The 9,545-nt window shown below is 33.8% G+C and overlaps 1 protein-coding gene across 2 annotated transcripts in view; it reads right to left on the reverse strand.

Annotated features, from left to right (window-relative positions):
* Positions 1–8,345: 8,345 nt before the first annotated feature.
* Positions 8,346–9,545, reverse strand: part of LOC137630702 (SPRY domain-containing SOCS box protein 3-like) — an 18,178-nt gene continuing 16,978 nt past the window's right edge. For both annotated transcript variants that reach the window (XM_068362336.1, XM_068362335.1), the window contains exon 2: positions 8,346–9,545. This exon is cut by the window's right edge and continues 2,319 nt beyond it. The gene's annotated coding sequence lies outside the window, so the exon portion shown is untranslated.

Consider the following 9,545-nt stretch of genomic DNA (forward strand, 5'->3'; position numbering starts at 1 on the left):
ATCATTCTACAGAAACTACTTTGTGCTCAATAATGAATGATATGATAGGTCTTCTTGATGGGGGAAAGTGTGGAATTTTAATTATGTTAGATCTTAGTGCTGCTTTTGACACTGTTGTGCACGAGTACTTACTTGACGAATTAAAGTCTATTGGAGTGACTCAGGAAGCACTGAAATTTTTGCGAAGTTACTTAGTGAACAGGAAGACTATTGTAGAAGTTTCTGGAAACCGATCCAATGAGAGAATTCTTATGAAGGGTGTACCACAGGGTAGTGTCCTGGGCCCTATCTTGTTTAACATATATACTATCGAGCTATCACACATCTTGAAAAAACAAAAAGTGGGTTTTAAACTATATGCAGATGATACTCAGTTTTACCTCTCAATTTAAACAACACAAGATACAGGGAAGAAAATTGATGAGATAATGACTGAAATAAAAACATGGATGCAGAGGAAAAACCTCAAATTAAATGATGATAAAACAGAATGTATGTTCTTTGGCACAAGGGTGGCTTTGAAGAATTACCAGTTAATTCAAAGTATAAAAATTGGTGATGCTGATGTTGGGATTGTGCCTGTTGTGAAAAATTTGGGTGTACTGATAGACTGTAATTTGTCAATGAAGGACCAGTGAAAGTGTGTAACTATTACCTGAGAAACATAGCATTTATTAGAAAATATTTAACAGAGGGCAGTACAAAAATTTTAGTGATGAGTCATGTAATATCAAGGCTTGATTACTGCAATTCTCTGTACTACAAATTGCCCAATACACTACTAAGGAAGCTTCAAAATGTGCAAAACCGGGCGGCTAGACTGATAAAAGGCATTAAATTTCGGGAGAGAATAACTCCTGCACTGATCGATCTACATTGGTTACCTGTTAAGGCTAGGATTGAATTTAAAATTTGCTTGTTGACTCACAAAGCACTTACAAGTGATAAGCCTAAATATCTTCGTGATTGCTTGGTCCCCTACCCTGAAGCTACCAGCGCCACTGTAAGAGTTAGACATGCAGATGACCCACATAGACTATTCGAAATTAGTGTGAATCATGCAATAGGAGGAAGAACGTTCAGTTATGCTGCACCGAGACTCTTTAACGACCTTCCACTCGATGTCAAGAATAGCACAAATGTGGCTGCCTTCAAGAAAAACCTGAAGACTTATCTTTTTAGAAAGTGTTATAATAGTGACCTGAAAACTATTAAGCCTAAATACAAATGCTAGCGAAATAACTGATAACGATACAGAGCAAAATATTAACTGGAAAGGAATTCTTTTTTCATACACCAAGGCCCGCCTGAACAGACCTTTAGTGTTTGATGGAGGGCGAGAAATAAACCTCTAAAAGTAAAAGTAAGTAAGTTTTCTTTATCATGTTTTTTATCTTTTCTGGTAGTTTTCCTTGATCTTGCTCAGGCACTTTTTTCAGCTATCTCTTGTGCTGATTCCACTTTTGTTAAAATACTGTCCAATTCTTCTTTAATTGCTTCCATTTCATCATGTAGCTGGGTGTACCTATTTTGCATTGATAAACTTTCTTTTATAAAATATATATCATCAGCCGTTAACAGTCCAAGACAGAACCAAGGCATCAGACATGTCCTTCCATTCCCGTCTGTTTATGGTCTTTACTATACTAGTAAATTTAATTATCTCATCAATAAATCATATTCTGTTCCTTTTCCTGCATCATTTGCATTCTCTAGGGACTTCCAATATTCTTTTAGTCCATCTATTATCTGTCATTCTCATTATATGTCCTGCCCATGTCCATTCCTTTTTATTACTTGTTGTTAGAATATCCTCTAGTTTAGTTTGCTCACGCATCCATGTGTCTCTTTTCTGTCTTTTTGTGTTAACCTTATTATTACTCTTTCCAAAGCTGTTTGAGTTGTAGCTAGCTTATGTCCTAAGACTTTAGTAAGACTCCAAGTTTCTGATGAATAAGTTAATACAGACAGGACCATCTGATTAGATATTTTTCTTTTTAGAGAAAGTGGCCTTTTAATTTTCATAATCTCATTTTGTTTACCAACAGATCTCCATTCAATGTTTATCCTTCTTTTAATTTCGGTTGTGCTCAGGCTGTGCTGGATGTTTCCAGAACCACGTTGACCTTTCCAGTTCATCGTTTGTTTACACATAAAAGTGTCCACGTTTTGACATGATTCTAGTATGTTCCCTATGTCTATATATAAGGCTGATAACCATGAATGCCTGCAGTTCTGTTATGATCAGTCATTCAACCAGTCAGTCAGTTGAATCCACATAGAGCTCTCTTTATATTTGCTAATATATTATAGCAGACTGTGTCTACTAGGATATAATAAAACAAAACTTTCACAGCGGATTCCAGAATATTTTCTATTCCTATAATTTCTATCATCAGACAAAATTATATCATAACGGTAGAATTTTGTCTTAGTGCTTAATTGTAGAATATTAATTGTAACTTCTTTGTGGATTGTAGAGTTTAATATATTATATATATCATTTGTCGTGGTAAGGCTGGCAATGGTTGACTTTCTAAATTGGAAAATATACGGTCAACCCTCAATATCCACCGGAGTTGAGTTTCTTTTATGATATATGGTGTATGAAAGAATAATAGTTCAGTACCTTCGCTAAACCACCCGTGATTCCAAAGACATGAATGATAATAGAATGATAATGCTCAAATAACAACATGCCTCCAAGATCAGCTACATACCACAGCTTGCATTTACAATAGGTAAAAGCAAGGCTGGGAAATTTATATTGACAACAGGAGAAACTAGCTTCTGTGTCACCGCTCCCACTGGGCCTAAAGTAGAACTTTGTAACTCCCTACAACATACAACAGAGAATCGACAGGGGAGGCTAGGAACACTAACACTCAAGGGCACAACACCCTTGCAATAACTTTGTGGATGTAGTTCACAAACCTTCTCTCTAATTATTAATAGAAAAGCTTCACCTGTCCAGAGGCCTAAAAACTCCATACGTGACTTACGTAATTTGATGGCCTACCTTAGCTTTGAATATAAGTTCTCATAATGCTGTTCGGTTAGTCTATGCAGTATTTCTCAAACTTTTTTATCTCGGGGCGAACCTATGAAATAATCAAATCTTTTATTTTGATATGGAAAATGAGCCATGAAAATATAAGAATCACAAAGTATCTGAAACAACCTTTTTCAGACATTACATTTTATGTTTTAATATATCCTTATGTGAAACATGCTAGATGTGATTTCATAATTTTCTAAATGTTTATCCTTACATGATACAAACTCAATTTTCTCTCTTCATCAATGCATTTAACATTTGATATATTTTAACATTTAAAATTAGTTAGTACATAATTCATTGTTCAAAGAGATAATTGCAATAAAAACGTCAATGCTATCCTGACTATTGAAGGACATTCTTCTGTGATTGAAATTAAAAAAATGATCGATGGGTCCCCCATTCTTCTTCTTCAACCTCTTCGGTTAACGAGAAGCCAACGTCATCAGCTGAAATGCCAATTATTTCAGGATTGCTAAATGATTCAATACTGAAGTTCCAACTTGCAGCAAAAGTTTTTATGTTGAACAGGCTGACATAAGTCTCTTTTTATTTTTTATATATGAAAGATCTGTTTTAATGATGTTACTGTTCTTGAAATAATTTGTTTAAATTGTTTATTAATTTTCATATAGTTTATCTATTTCCTTACTTCCTTTCATCACTGGGCTATTTTTACCTGCTGTAGCCCTTCGACCTAAAGCGTCCTGCTTTTTCAACTAGGGTTGTAGCTTAGATATAATAATAATAATAATAATAATAATAATAATAATAATAATAATAATAATAATAATAATAATAATAATAATAATAATGATAATAATAATAATAATAATGTAATAATAAATTAATAAAATCGTCCGAATGACATTGCCTTCTCTAACCAAATGAAACATTATCATTTTGCAGGGACCCCTTAGACTAAAGTCTTGAAACATATTGGTCAGATATCTCAATTTTGAGGTTTAAAACTCACATTTCAGATTTTAAATAAATAGTTCTTAATTTGCTTTCACAATAGAAGGAGGTCCAATAGTTCTTGGCCAAGTACCCCACTTCTTGATTAATTTGAGTGTGCAAAAGGGGGACTCCCTCAGTAAAAATTGGATGGATCCAATTTCTTAAAATTATCATTTAAGATATGAAAAGTATTTATTTTCACATTTAGTAGTGGTAAGCAATTCTTTACAACAAAGACGCTGATTTACTATAGTATCTACATCAATAAAGCGAATAGAAATGGGCATTTGCGCGTTGTTTGGTTGAAGTTAATTACATCAAATATTTTCTGCAATGTTGTTTGATATTTCCAGAATACGCTTATTACCTCCGCTAAGGAGGTTATTCGATTGAGTCGGTTTATTCATTTGTCTGCTTGTGTGACTGTGGACTGGATTACGTCAAAACTACAAGACGGATTTTAACGAAATTTCCATCACAGATAGATCTTAGGTCATGGACGACCCCATTCAATTTTGGAGATGACCTGGATAAATCCGGATTTGCATTTTTCGCCATTTTAAAAATAACGTCAAAACAAATCGACGGATTTTGACGAAATTTCCACCACAGATAGATCTCAGGCCTCGGCCGACTCAATTACCCTTTGGCGGAGTTCTGACATCTCTGATTACTCTTGTTAATAATATCATTTGATAAAGTAACAGTATTTATATGTTCATCTTCATAGTCTCCTAGTCTTACTCTTTTTACTAGAGAGAAAAATAATAGATTTAGCAAGAGTATGTGACTTGGCTATCATTTCCGATATTTCTTATAAAGCGGTTTGACCTTTTTCAGATACCATTGATCATCATTTGAAAGCAAATGCTTGCCTTGTTTTCTTTTTACTTGAGTAAACTTTTTGAAATGATAAGTTGCCTCTCACTTCGAAAACTGCAAAGTGACGTTTGAAAAGGCTTACTTAATTTACTTGGAAGCATCGGTTCATTTGACAAGTTCTTTACTTTTAAAGGTTTAAAGGTCGCTCATGAATGGCAGAAGCAAGAGCTGGTGACAATGCCCTAGAGACTGACCATATACGCATGCATTATGATTAGCGCCCAATCCCTCTCTCGCCCCCAGGCTAAGACAATGGCCGCCGATGAATCCTTGCCCATAGCTCACAAGGATGGTGAGGTTGCAGAAACTACAGGAAACTATGGAAGTGGAGCTTGTCTGGTACCCTTGTCCAACAGGTCACTAAACAGAGACGTTTCTCAGAGGCTACAGCAACTTGAGCGTTTCTTGTTCGAAAATCTGTACATTGTTTGGGTAGTTTATGATTTTAAATATAAAAGATAAAACACAAGAGTTTTGAATCATTATGTAGCACCATTCAATTACTCTTGACTGACCACACTTGCAGAATACCTCGTACTTAAATAGGACAAAGAGACCATTGTCCTGAATTAATAAATGCATCTGATCTGTGACTAACTACATTGTAAGTTATCAACATAGATTATATGTCAGTAACCTGGAATACTGAATTTTGATTTAGTCCTAATTATTTCTATGACCAACCAAGAAGGTTGTCATTTTTTACTATATTCAGAAGTTCAACCTTGCAGTGAATGTTTTAGTTGGACAGCTTGACATGATTCTCTTTTTGTTGATTATATATGAGAGAGCTATTTCAACGTTGTCGCTGATTTTAAGATATTTTATATTTTTTTCTATTCTCATATAAAGTTTGTTTCCTCACGGGGCTATTTCTTCTGCTAGAACCCCTGGGCTTGTATCAACCTGATTTTCAGAGTATGACTGTATCTTAGCTAATAATAATAATAATAATAATAATGATAATAATAATAATAATAATAATAATAATAAGAAGAAGAAGAAGAAGAAGAAGAAGAAGATTATCATGGTGAGGAATTACAGAGAAAACTACTTTTTCGAGAAAGGGTTCCGTAATAACTGATTTAAATATCGAAGGGATAGAAAAGCAAAATGATTACCCATTTGCTTTTTAAAGATTAGATCATGAAGGAATTGCCCTTCAAGTTCAAAATATCAAGTGGCAAAGAGTTAACTTAGACTTAGAATGAACATACTTGATGTCTCTAAAATGCAGTATATGACAAACATCTTCAAAATATAAACTACTTAATTAATTCTTTCGTTACCTCGGGGTGCACCATGGGGAAAACGCTGGTTTATCGTCCAGTAACATATGTTTATTATTGATTCTGTAATGCTACATTTTCTGTCTAATAAAGACAGTAGTTTACATTGTTAATAACGCTTCTAGAAACCTCAAAGCACTAAAAGTGCTCAAATCACTGGCTATAACACTTCTAAAGAATTCGACGGTGCTCTCAATATAAAAAAAATGTGTCAAATTTAAGATTCCACGAAAATTTTAACGAATACAAGTAGTAGGCTGGCCAGGGCATCAGCCACCCGTTGAGTTATTACCATTAGAAAGTTTTTGGTCCTTTGACTGGCCAGAGATACATTGGATTCCCCCTGGTTACGGCTTGTTTCCTTTTCCTGCACATACACTGAATAGTCTGGCATATTCTTTCTTCATTCCTCTATTCTCATACACCTGACGCACTGAAATAACCAAACAATTTTTCTTTGCTCAAGGGGTGGACTACTCTACTGTAATTGTTCAGTGGCAAATCTCCTCTTGGTAAGGGCAAACGAGACTCTTTTAGCTATGGTCAGCAGCTCTTCTAGGAAAAGGACACTCCCAAATCAAACCACTGTTCTCTAGTGTTAGGTAGTGTTGTAGCCTCTATACCTTGGTCTTCCACTGCTTTGGGTTAAAGTTTTCGCGCTTGAGGGTACACTCAATCACAATATTCTATATAATATTCTAGCACTAGTTGACCATTCTTTAATTACAATACTTGACTCAATGTTGGCGGGAGGGTAGGCTTATCTTTCCGTGAAATTATGACGCCAGATGATTACTAATCATTGCTGCAACTATTGGTTGCTTTGTTTTAACTTCGGCAGTAAGATGACGCAATGAAGTTAAAGCTAGTTGCTTGGTTTTATTGGACTATCAATTTGGGCCGTATGACACGGCACTGGAGTCTGAGACGCCTTACAGTCTCTACGACGTTTCTTAATAAATCATTGCAAAATGGAAAGGTAAATAAAACTCTCCAGAAAATTAACAAACTTTGTATGAAAATAATGAAAATACAATTTTTTTTCATAAAAATTATTATGAAAAACATTAGTCACAAATAAAACGGTACATCTCCATCACGAACACAAACGAAAAACGCCGAAATGAAACAAAACATTAGTTTTAGAAAATACTACTATATTGACATACACAAATTCAAAATGACTACAAGACAAAAGACAAATCTTCAAAACGAGAATTAAATTCATTGTCACCTTTATAACATTATATCAATTCCACGCTCAAACTGACCCAACCGAATCTGTTTGAAATATTTGTAGCAAACCAAAATTGGTGGAACGTTTTACAAAATTTTGAGCTTGCTTCTAATGAAATTATTATTCACTTCTTGTAAAAAGTAGTGTAGTATAAAGAAATCCAATGGGTTGATACAGAAACTAAATACACACTTTCTTCTTAGTTATCTGTTTCTACTAACAGTGGAAATTGACCAAATACAGAATTATTATTTATGAAAAACTTAAGATTAAATCCTTTTCTAATTTTTAAACGGCATATTTTAATTTACAACTTTCAATACTCGGCCTAGCTGAAAGTGGTCTAGTTTAGAAGGAATTTGGACAGTCAACAGTCTCCGTTTTACTTCTGTATCCTTCATATGTAAATAGTTTTACAAGAGGATACAACTACAATGTCAGTTATTGTCAACACAAATATTATGATTGAACGCTCCCTTGCATTGTATGAATACTTTGCTAGGTACTTAGCTGTGTGCCTGCACAGAATCATGATATATATATATATGTATATATATATATATATATATATATATATATATATATATATATATATATATATATATATATATATACAGTATATATATATATATATATATATATATATATATGGCCTCAAACATATTCTAGTTTTCGTCTGTTCCTCAAACAGGTGTTGTCTTCGGATTTTTGGACCCCATACACATATCACATTGTAATTGCATAAATAAAAAATCAAAGCCAAAGGCATATATATATATATATATATATATATATATATATATATATATATATATATATATGTATATATATACATATATATATATATATATATATATATATATATATATATATATATATATATATATATATATATAGTGTATATATACATATATCGGTCTTCCTGTGTTGTTCCTTTCAATTTTTTCACTATAAAACCTAGTCTACATCTTGCTATATACAATTGTCATTCGTGCAATAAATACGGATGATATAATCTTCAAATCCTATTCACCAAGTTCATGTCATTCTAATCTATATTTTATTCTTTTTTTCAGTGTTGGTTGTCCTGTAAGTTTCAGCACCCGGGTGTGCATTTAGGCTCTACAGGACATGTAAATGCATATCTTACAGTTCTTAACTAGAATCTACAGTCACCTATATATAGTTATTCAATCTGCAACATATATCTAACCGTAATATGCAACCAAATTCACTCTCGTATCTGTGTAAGAAAAACTGTCCTCATAATACTAGAGACCTGATATCAGTTGACTATCACATCACAAGAATAAAAGAAATCTAAAAGAAATTTGAGTAATAGTTTTTTGCTTAAAGTATAAGAGAGAGAGAGAGAGAGAGAGAGAGAGAGAGAGAGAGAGAGAGAGAGAGAGAGAGAGAGAGAGAGAGGAGAGTGGGGGTGGGGGGAATTTTATGGACCAGATTGTCTTGCACATACACGTAATCCAAATATGAAACCCAAATAAAGCAATTATTAGATGACGCAACTCATCCAATACTTCTTCGAGAGAACTAATTGCTCGATATTAAACGACTGACAGCTTAACCCCAGATATTTGTGAGTTTAATCATCCAGTAATGGTGGACCTATTTATTTTTCTCATTAGGGATCGTTCCTGCATGAAAGAAGCCCTCAAACATGTTAATCTCTATAGAAGCATCAGGAAGAAAGGGCGTTCTTTTAGTAATGATTCAGATGTCTTGAGTGTCGGAAAAGGGTAAGTTTTTTCGGCTTCATTTATTGGCACAGTTGAATGCACCCCTGTATTCAGTATGCGCCTCATAATGAATTAGGAAGAAGGAATAGAGAAAATAAAAGAAAAGAAAAATAAAAGCACTAGAATAGAGAAGACAATTAAGTAGGTGCCGATGGAAAGGCAAATCCCTTCGCCCGGCAACGGAAAGGAACGGAACAGTAACTGAAGGAAAATTGAAATCAATTAATAACTTGAATGTTATTAACTTCAACCGGAAGAGGTCAAATGTTTAATTAGTCGTTTAACCTCGACCCCAGGTGATTTTTCAACAAGACTACATTTTTGCTTTGTGATATAAAAGAATTTAATAGGAAGAGGAAAAA

This window comes from Palaemon carinicauda, chromosome 38, assembly GCF_036898095.1.
Source record: "Palaemon carinicauda isolate YSFRI2023 chromosome 38, ASM3689809v2, whole genome shotgun sequence".
NCBI lineage: Eukaryota > Metazoa > Arthropoda > Malacostraca > Decapoda > Palaemonidae > Palaemon > Palaemon carinicauda.